The sequence below is a fragment of the Protopterus annectens genome, chromosome 7.part0, assembly GCF_019279795.1.
Source record: "Protopterus annectens isolate FY-2018-M chromosome 7.part0, PAN1.0, whole genome shotgun sequence".
Taxonomy (NCBI): Eukaryota; Metazoa; Chordata; order Ceratodontiformes; family Protopteridae; genus Protopterus; species Protopterus annectens.
Genome location: NC_056739.1, coordinates 1,334,130,282 through 1,334,139,534, shown reverse-complemented (window position 1 = coordinate 1,334,139,534; position 9,253 = coordinate 1,334,130,282).

Sequence of the window (9,253 nt, the reverse complement as noted above, 5' to 3'; positions counted from 1 at the left end):
GATAGGTTAATTGCTAACTTTACCCCCCTCTCACCCCTAAAGAGCCCTCTCTATACCGGAAGAATGCAAAGTTCCTGTAATCACGGCTGCACAGGTAAAAACCACACTCTTGAAAGCCAAGAACACAGCATCCATGGGACCAGAAAACATTGCAGGCTGCGTTCTACATGAACTACAGAATGAACTGGCACTCCACCTAAATACCATGTTCAATCATAGCCTCACCTCAGGCTTTGTGCTTGCTGAATGGCCCACAGCAACGGTTATCCCACTTCACAAGGGGGGAGCCACCACGGACCCCAGGAACTACCGCCCCATTAGCCTGATGAGCCTGGTCTGCAAGGCCATGGAACGTATCATCATAGAACGTATAAACAAAGACATTGGTAATCTCCAAACTCTGGATCCCACCCAGTTCGGGTTTATAAAAGGCAGATCATGTCTCCTAAACCTGATAGACTTCTTTGAAGCAGTCACCAAAGCCGTAGACAAGGGTAAGGTGGTTCACACAGCCTTTCTAAATCTTGCCAAGGCTTTCAACACCATCCCCCCACTCTGGAAGTATAGATAAACTCACTAAACTAGGTATAAATCCCTATGTCACAAGATGGGTTGCCAACTGGCTCACTGACAGAACCCACACTGTGAAAGTAGCAGACTCCAAATCCGACTTCAGACCAGTGACGAGTGGAATACCACAGGGTTCAGTCCTGGGTCCTCTCTTGTTTGGTATCTACTTCTCTGAAGTACAGGCTAACACAGAAGGTCTTTGGCTGACGAAGTTCGCAGATGAGTGCAAACTAGGAGCCATAATCGAAACTCCTAACGATGTGGACATCCTACAAAAGAGCCTCACTGAGACAGATGCCTGGTGTCAAAGCCATGGCCTCAAGCTCAGTGCCAAAAAGTGCATTGTCATCCCCTTTGGTAAAAACTCTGTACCCATGAACTATAACATAGGCAGTAGTATACTTAACACCGAAAGTCTGATAAGAGACCTTGGGACAAAGGTGGACAGTAGTCTCTCCTTTGATAATCACATCACCACAGTGGTCAGGAAATCCTTCTACATGGCACACCTCATCACAAAAGGTTTTTCATCCAGAAAAAAAGAGGTCATTGTTCCCCTCTACTCATCACTCATTAGACCCATTATAGAGTACAATACCCCTTTTGGTATGTACCTCACAAGACATCTACAACAACTGGAAAGGCCGCAGAAATACCTCACAAAGAGGATTACTGGCCTCAAACAGATGCCCTACACAGACTGTCTCAAAAAACTCCAGCTTTACTCCATCGCATATCGCCTACTCAGGTGATCTCTGCCTAACATACAAAGCTATGTAAAACCCAGAGCTGTTGCACATGCTCCACTTAAAGAAATCCCAATCCCTCCGAACTACACACTCTAGGGACCTAAACCTTGTCACCACAATAAACAGAACATGCCGGAGGGATAGATTCCTGTACCAGAGACTTCCCATACTCTGGAATAAACTACCTATCTATGTCAAACAAAGCTCCTCATTAGCATTCTTCAAGAAAAATCTTGATGATTGGATGGGAAGTAGGAAATTCACCCCAGAATCACCTCTGTGGCTCTGCTCGACAGTGGCACAGGAAAATCATTTTCTTGGGTGGCAAAAGCCAGGGTACCTTTTTGGCTGGGCTTGTATGGGCCCCAGGGCCAATAGCCTAGTGCCTACCTATGAACCTATAAAGTAGCTTCAGCCTAACCTCATCATCACCTTTTATAATATGATATGTTTTCCCTTTGTGCTCGCACTTTGTTTACCCCGTATCATCAGAGCCAGTAGTTTTATGTTCTAATGCTTCTTTCTTTTTTATCTTCGCCAATTCAGTCATAAGATTGCATTATTTTTGTGTACTGTGTATGGTAGCAAGGATGCCTAGTAACTTAGCTGTTAGAGAGGGAGCCATAGAACCCTCTGGGAAATTTATCTGTACCTGTTGAACTCCCTACAGACTGAGGTCAAATTTTGACTACACATTCTACATTATGCTTACTCTTGTTTTCACAGCATCTCAATATCATAAATCTTTTCTGTACATTCCCAGAACACAACCTCATTGCAAGCATTCTAAGCACTTAGCATTGTCCCGTAATTACTTTTCATAGTTGAGCAGATGTTCTTCGTTCCCCATTGCTGCAGTCCTTACTATTGGGTATAGTCCGCGTCCAGTCGGCCCGAATACCAGAGTATAAGGCTGACGTCGGTCAGGCGCATTAGACTGACGCCAGCACGTCAGGGTACTAATGCGCATGACCCACGCCATATCCTCAGTCTTTTGCCGCATGGTCCGATGCAGAAGCAGTTTTGCGAGTGCAGGTTGGCGTTTGAAATATTTCAAAACCGGAGTTTCAGACCGAAACAGAGTTGGCTAAGTACTCGCTAGGGAACATTTTGGTTTTTCTTGCCTCAGTATTTAACCGGATGTCAGAAAAGTGAATAACTGTATTTCTTGTGGGAAACAGATACCGCATAGGGATTACCATACCTTGTGTATACCTTGTTTAGGGCCTGAGCACGACGTTGTTGGTTGCGCTCTTGTGCTAGGGTTTAACAAACGCACTATTAAGAGGAGGTTAGACTGTGCCAGGTTAGTGTTTGGGAAGCGTTGCAATTATAAAATGCCGCCGGATGCTCCGGCGCCCGCCCAAGAAGCGCAAGGACAAGACAGCTAAGCCTAGGGTTGATGAACCGCAGTCCCGGACGTCGGTTCTTTAGAAGGCTCAGTGGAGCCAGAGGTTTTGCCAGGAGTTTCCATGGAGTCTCAGGCAGAAACTTTACTGTTACAGGATGTGCCTTCTCAGGAGGTAGGCCAGGCTGAGGGGGCTTCTCAGGTAACTGTTCTTCCCACTCTTCCCAAGGTAGTTAGAGCCTCTCCTTCTGTTGCCAAAACTTCTTTGAGAGGTAGGCCAAGTTCAGCTTCAGTGGGGGCTTCTCCTAGCATTTCGGGTTCTGTACCTAAGAAACATATGCTTAAAATGGCTGAAGATTTGATTACTATGATTAGAGGTTCTATGCCCCCTCCTGATAAGAGGCCTAGGGTGGAACCGGAGTTTGATAGTTTGGAACAGTGTTCAGAGGCTTCAGAGTCTTCATGGAAGACTTGCAGGAGTATCCTACTTATTCTGATTCTGATGTGGATGATTCCACTCCTACAGCTTCTCCTCCTGAGGATTTCTCATTTTCAGAGACTCTGCATTCCATGAGGGAGCACTTTAAATGGGAAGGCCAGGATTACTTGATTCCAGGAAAAGGCTTAGGGAATTCTTGTTTTACCCCAGCATAGGCCCTTAGCTATTCCTCCTGTGTTGAATGTGGTGGAAGATGTTTTGCAGAGGCTTCCCTGAACCCTGACTCTTTGCCTCCTGCTCCTGTTAAGCCTGATAGGTATTATAGGGTGCCCAAGCTCATAAGTATTTGTTTAAGAGTCCTAGGGCGGACCCAGATACTATTTCTCAAGGGCCTAAAGGTGTTAAGGCTTCTGTGGTTAAAATCCTGTTCCCACTGATAAAGAGGCAAGGGCTTTGGATAGGTGGGGAAAGAAAGTGTATACTTCTTCCACTCTAGCCATGAGAGCTTGAATTGTCAGTTTCACATGCTAAAATATCAGAATTATCTCCTTTCACAATTAAAATCTAAGGTGGATGCTTTGGCGGAAGGTATTGAGTGTAAAGAGTTGCTGGATTTGGTTCATGTGTCTGAACAAGTGGGTAAGCATTCTTGCAATGTGGTTTTGATGCTGTACAGGCCTCCTCGAGGGTGGCTGCTACTAGTTCTGTTCTTCGCAGGCATGCCTGGTTGAGGGATCAGAATTTAGCTGAGCATGTTAAGACAAGGATTTTGGATGCTCCTTTACAGGGGGCCCTTGGGGGTTTTGTGGGGTGTCATCCTTCCTCAGTTAAAATATGTCTTCCTCTTACTGACATTTCCTTCCAAAAGCAAGCTGACACAACTTCAGATCACCTCAGATAACATATGCAGATTTTTATATTTCCTTTATTTGTTTTAAACTGCTTAGATATGCCCTATTGTTATTTCCAGTATTTTGCCTAGCTTTAGACTACACTTGCTGTCTAAGGATTTCTTTAAAGCTATCCCACTGCAGTATCTGTGGTGGGAGCTTTCAGCAAGTCACTTAGCACTGCTGCTAACTTGCCTTTGCACCATCTCTGAAAGACCAAGATCTTTAACTAATGAAAGGGAACTTTCAGTGTCTAGACGTATAGTCCCAGCTCAGCTTATGGATCTGGAATATTAAATGAGAATGGTATAATATTAATACTTCAGGCATGTCTAAATATTCTGCCACATAGACATGCTGTTATGCCATATGTAGCCTAGCTGTCCTGCACCTAGTATTACATTTGAGAAAGTAATAGTTGTAGTTTAAGGTGGGGATCCGGATGATCTGACTTCATCAAGCAGGCCTATGACTTTCATGCACATGTTCATAAACCTTCCCTGTAGTGTTGCGAGCTCATATCTAAATCTTATCCACTTCTTGTGATATTCCAGTCACAACCCATGCACATTATTGCTTGCTAGAAAGCTATTAATTCTTTCATTTTCATCTTTAATTCCTACTATTCTGTTTTGGGAGGAACATGTTATTGTTAATTTTTTGTTCAGCCAAAAACTCTTAAAGCCATATGTCTTGCTTTCTAAAAAAGCAGCTCTTCTTTAGTTATAATCAGGTTTCCGTTGCTGTTGAGGTTATTATCTCTTCCACATCTTTAGTCTTCATACCGTATATGATACCATACACTAAATCCTTTTTATTTTTATAACTTGAAATGCTCTTCTTTCTTTAAATGAGTCTTTTGCACTGCAACATCACAGTATGTGGTTTATGTTTTTTTAACAAAGTAAAGTACTCTTGAATACTTTACTGAGGCCATTAAGTCATTACATTCCTGTACCCCCCAACACAACCCAAATGACACATAGCCCGCAGACTCAGTGTGCCACTCAACCACAGCCAATAAGGCAAAACAATGTACCCAACACACTAGTCATAGGCGACTCTATAGTCAGGCACACTGATGTCCCACTCACCAGGCTAAACGAGGAGAAGGTTACTCTCAGCTGCCTGTCGGGTGCCAGGATCCGCCACATAACCCATGCACTCAGGTCACTCCACAACAAGTACAAATATGACTCTGTCATTGTCCAAGTTGGAGTGAATGACCTGAGACATACCTCCCTGGACTACATGAAAAGAGGCATGAAAGAGCTCTCCGATCTTGTAGCCCAGGCAGGTATGACCCTAGCACTTAGTAGCATTTTGCCATCACCCAGAATGATGCCGCAATACAAGGACAAAATGATTGACTTCAACAATTGGCTAAGCTTCTGGTGCCATTCTAAAGGGATCCAGTATCTGTCTGCCTGGGATGACATGGTCGACAGACCACGATGCTTTGCCAGAGATGGCCTGCACCTGTCACCCCTGGGATTCCGGATACTGGCTAAAGTTCTTGCCGCCCCTATAGTGCCTTTTTTAGGCAAGGTTGAAATGACAAATTCACCACCGTAACAGGAATAGGCAAGCAAAAACTGAGGGTGATGCTACTCAGTGCTAGAAGTCTAAATCTCAAAATGCACTCACTCGAGGCACTCCTTAAAATGGAGAACATCGATATCTGTGCAGTGACTGAGACCTGGTTCAAGGCTCCAGAGAGCACCCCTGCACTACCAGGCTATAACTCATACCACACTTTTTGGCCATGTAACCTGGACCGGAACACCAAAGGCAGAGGTGTGTCCATATTCTTTAAGGATATCCACACCTCCAGGCTAGTTGCAAAGCATAATGCAGCCAAGGTTATCCAAGTGCAACTAACTCTGGGCAAAACTGCAATCCAAACTGTAGCTTGCTACAGATCACCCACCATGCCCCAGGATTCCCACTCCTCTTTTCTTGATGTACTGGAAAATATTAGGGTTCAACCAAACACCCTAATAATGGGGGATTTCAACTACCCCACCATTAACTGGGAAAACTACTCATGTACCAACTCCTTCGCTCAACTCTTTCTGGAATTCATAAACTCCAATGCCCTGGATCAACTTATCCACACCCCCACCAGGGGCAACAGTATCCTAGATCTAGTCATTACCAATATGAGTGACCGGTGTTCCACACCTGAAGTCAACGCCTCATTGGTCCGATCCGACCATAAGCTAATTACTCTAGATATCCACATCCTGCCTCCACCCCCCATTAAGGAAACCATGGTAAAATATTTCTCCAAAGCCAACTTCATGCTTCTTAAGACAGAAGTGGTGAACTTCATGGCACCCATGCAGATGGACAATACAGTTACGACTACTGAATCCTATACAATTGCACTTTATAAGCACTTATATGAGTGCATGCTTCGTGCTATCCCAAACAGAACCAAGACGCTATCCTCCAAAAAAAGGAAGCCAATCTGGTAGCCCCCTGCCATAAACAAACTGTACAATAGAAGGAAGAAACTCTTGCAAAAGAGAGTAAAATCCCACGAGTGGAGGAGCTCCCTGGTCAGCCTCAGTAAGAAGCTGCCATCCCTGACAAAATCCTCCAAAGCTAGTTATGAAAACAAAATTGCCACTGATTCTAAAGACAACCAGAAAGCATTCTATAGCTATGTCAAGAATCTCAATGGCAACACTCAGATCTGTTCTGAGTTACAGCACAATGGCACTAAATATACAGACCCAACTGATATTGCCAACATCCTGGCAGATAGGTTCATTGCTAACTTTACCCCCCTCTCACCCCCTAAAGAGCTCTCTCTATACCGGAAGAATGCAAAGTTCCTGTAATCACGGCTGCACAGGTAAAAACCACACTCTTGAAAGTCAAGAACACAGCATCCATGGGATCAGACAACATCGCAGGCTGCGTTCTACATGAACTACAGAATGAACTGGCACCCCACCTAAATACCATGTTCAATCATAGCCTCACCTCAGGCTTTGTGCTTGCTGAATGGCCCACAGCAACGGTTATCCCACTCCACAAGGGGGGAGCCACCACGGACCCCGGGAACTACTGCCCCATTAGCCTGATCTGCAAGGCCATGGAACGTATCATCATAGAACGTATAAACAAAGACATTGGTAATCTCCAAACTCTGGATCCCACCCAGTTCGGGTTTGTAAAAGGCAGATCATGTCTCCTGAACCTGATAGACTTCTTTGAAGCAGTCACCAAAGCCGTAGACAAGGGTAAGGTGGTTCACACAGCCTTTCTAAATCTTGCCAAGGCTTTCAACACCATCCCCCACTCTGGAATTATAGATAAATTCACTAAACTAGGTATAAACCCTATGTCACAAGATGGGTTGCCAACTGGCTCACTGACAGAACCCACACTGTGAAAGTAGCAGACTCCAAATCCGACTTCAGACCAGTGACGAGTGGAATACCACAGGGTTCAGTCCTGGGTCCTCTCCTGTTTGGTATCTACTTCTCTGAAGTACAGGCTAACACAGAAGGTCTTTGGCTGACGAAGTTCGCAGATGAGTGCAAACTAGGAGCCATAATCGAAACACCTAACGATGTGGACATCCTACAAAAGAGCCTCACTGAGACAGATGCCTGGTGTCAAAGCCATGGCCTCAAGCTCAGTGCCAAAAAGTGCATTGTCATCCCCTTTGGTAAAAACTCTGTACCCATGAACTACAACATAGGCAGTAGTATACTTAACACCGAAAGTCTGATAAGAGACCTTGGGACAAAGGTGGACAGTAGTCTCTCCTTTGATAATCACATCACCACAGTGGTCAGGAAATCCTTCTACATGGCACACTCATCCAGAAAAAAGAGGTCATTGTTCCGCTCTACTCATCACTCATTAGACCCCATTATAGAGTACAATACCCCTTTTGGTATGTACCTCACAAGACATCTACAACAACTGGAAAGGCTGTGAAATGCCTCATAAAGAGGATTATCGGCCTCAAAAAGATTCCCTACACAGACTGTCTCAAAAAACTCCAGCTTTACTCCATCGCATATCATCCACTCAGGTGATCTCTGCCTAACATACAAAGCTATGTAAAACCCAGAGCTGTTGGACATGCTCCACTTAAAGAAATCCCAATCCCTCCGAACTACACACTCTAGGGACCTAAACCTTGTCACCACAATAAACAGAACATGCCGGAGGGATAGATTCCTGTCCCAGGGACTCCCCATACTCTGGAATAAACTACCTATCTATATCAAACAAAGCTCCTCATTAGCACTCCTCAAGAAAAATCTTGATGATTGGATGGGAAGTAGGAAATTCACCCCAGGATCACCTCTGTGGCTCTGCTCGACAGTGGCACAGGAAAATAATTTTCTTGGGTGGCAAAAGCCAGGGTACCTTTTTGGCTGGGCTTGTATGGGCCCCAGGGCCAATAGCCTAGTGCCTACCTATGAACCTATAAAGTAGCTTCAGCCTAACCTCATCATCACCTTTTATAATATGATATGTTTTCCCTTTGTGCTCGCACTTTGTTTACCCCGTATCATCAGAGCCAGTAGTTTTATGTTCTAATGCTTCTTTCTTTTTTATCTTCGCCAATTCACTCATAAGATTGCATTATTTTTGTGCACTGTGTATGGTAGCAAGGATGCCTAGTAACTTAGCTGTTAGAGAGGGAGCCATAGAACCCTCTGGGAAATTTATCTGTACCTGTTGAACTCCCTACAGACTGAGGTACAAATTTTGACTACACATTCTACATTATGCTTACTCTTGTTTTCACAACATCTCAATATCATAAATCTTTTCTGTACATTCCCAGAACACAACCTCATTGCAAGCATTCTAAGCACTTAGCTTTGTCCCGTAATTACTTTTCATAGTTGAGCAGTTTTGCATTTATAAATGCATTTCAAGAATGATTAAGTATGCCACAGCTAATGATAGTAAAACTTATTAGGGAATGTGTTTTTAGTGGTGTAACTATGCTTAGACATACCAAACACTTTTTTCTGTACCTTAAACACAGGAATACATTGAGGTTACTTCCTAAATTACCTCATACTTTCAAATATTTTAAAAGTATTTATCCCATTAAACTGAAAACAAGAGAGTGGAAAAAAGAACAAAACAGTTAGGAAACAATTGAAGAGTTTGTTGTCTAGCTGTAGATACCACGTATCTGTTCACTTTCATATAACTCGATAATTTCAGTGTTATTCTGTTCATAACGTTTGACATATCTAATATTTTTCCA